The sequence below is a fragment of the Schistocerca piceifrons genome, chromosome 2 (assembly GCF_021461385.2).
Source record: "Schistocerca piceifrons isolate TAMUIC-IGC-003096 chromosome 2, iqSchPice1.1, whole genome shotgun sequence".
Classification (NCBI taxonomy): domain Eukaryota; kingdom Metazoa; phylum Arthropoda; class Insecta; order Orthoptera; family Acrididae; genus Schistocerca; species Schistocerca piceifrons.
In genome coordinates, this window is record NC_060139.1 from 662,700,266 (window position 1) to 662,702,161 (window position 1,896).

The following is a 1,896-nucleotide window of genomic DNA, read 5'->3' on the forward strand; positions in this document are numbered from 1 at the left end:
TCTCCTCACCTTCTTGTAGACGGATGTGACTTGTGCTTTCTTTCAGCTACCTGCAGGCAGTTTTTTTCCCATCACGTGGGGGCCGGACAGTTGACAAGCGCCTCCTGCGACGGCAGTTACGTGACTTCCCTTCCCACGGCTAGCAGCCGCTGTAATCGCATCCCAAGGCCGCTGTCAGCACGAGCCTGGTGGTCGTTGTAGCAATTAGGCAACTGCCATGTTGCGTGCTAACGTTGACTCAGAAGACGTTTATAATTACGATACGGGATGGTTTTTGTGAACTTAGCGCGTACCCAGAATAAGCCGATGTCTACTCACGCACGCACTGCGAGATATTTAGCCACTATGTCCGATTTCCTGATGACGATGTTAACAATGATTTCGGCACGGCTGTTAGATAGTATGTAAAAATTTTATTTTATTGTGTTTGTGTTTGGTGCACGTAAAATGCTGCCAGCACCATATTATATTAGTGATACATCTCACGACTGAAACAAATCTTTGTAAGTACATACAGAATACTAGGCAATTGATAAGAGACCATAATCGTGGGAATGGGTGACAAACATAGGCGTCCCCTCCTGGAATAAGGTGTACAGGCTTTCTATTCATCACAGAATTCTCACGAATTTCTAGCAATGGTTGTCTGTGACTCTACTGCACTGCAGGTTTAACACTGCCGCACACGTGGGGCAATGCTGTGACATAAGCAACGACTATGTAACTTGTAAAGGGTAGTCATAAACAGACTGAAAAGCTTGTAAGGGTGTTGCAGGGGTGGTTTTGATTCGAAATAATTCTTAAGGAAAAAGAAAATTCTACACGTTGTGATGTTTTCGGGTCATTTAGCACTAAAGGTAACCAATCAGATCGTTGCGCTCGAAAGTTCAAGCATTTGCACGCGCTATAATGCATTAATGCACTGACGTCTGTGGGCCTGTGAGTTACCACCTGTCCCAATGCTCATTACTAATTAAAATTGTGCCTTTATTGAAAGTGATCAATGTAAGCTAGACGAGAAAAAGATACGTTTTTGCGGTTCGAGGAAACCAACTGGAGAACACTGTCTCTGGAACGGTGCTTGAATTTCTGTGTGCAACGACCTGGTTGGCTAACTTCAGTGTTGAATAATCCGGAAAAAAACGTAACGAATCGAACTTTTTTCTTAACAATTATTTCTCGGCACAATGTCTTCTGCAACACCCTTACAGGCTTTTAAGACTGTTTCTGACCACCTTACACAACCAGAATTTTTTGGTTGTAGCTTTTTATGGGAAATTGTTTCGAAATCTTAATGCAGATTTGATCTCGTTCTGTTCTACAGTCAATATGGATGTGAACCTTTACCGAACTGTGCCTAAACAGCGTTATAAATTTTTGTTCTCTCCCTCCTCACCATACACCTTATCCAGGTACAGAATGGAACTGGTCCAACATCTATTGAAAGGACTGCAAGGCCAATTCGAAGCAAAACATAAAGTTGAAAGCAGCAACCTCCCCATTATCTCTTACAGTTCCCACAACGGCACACACTTTCTTTACAGACAAGGGAATCAAAACAGTAGTTCACATTTAAAATTACTGATCACTTACATAAAATTTCTAGACCCTTGGATCTTCTTGAGTAAGTTTCTGTAGACGCCAATAACGACAAATGAAATTCTTTTAGATTATTGATGGAGAAAAGGTAAATAACAGTAAGAGTACACTAACTTCTTCTGAAAAAGTGGTGTTGTTACATTATTTTTTGTTTATGCAGTGTCTTCCGAAGGTGAAGATTAAGCAATACCTAGCTATGGCATTATCACCTGGCAGACATTCAATGCCAGAATGAACCTCTGACACTGCAGAGAAGCACGCGCTGTTTTGAAACTTTGTTGGCAGCGGAGAAGCTAG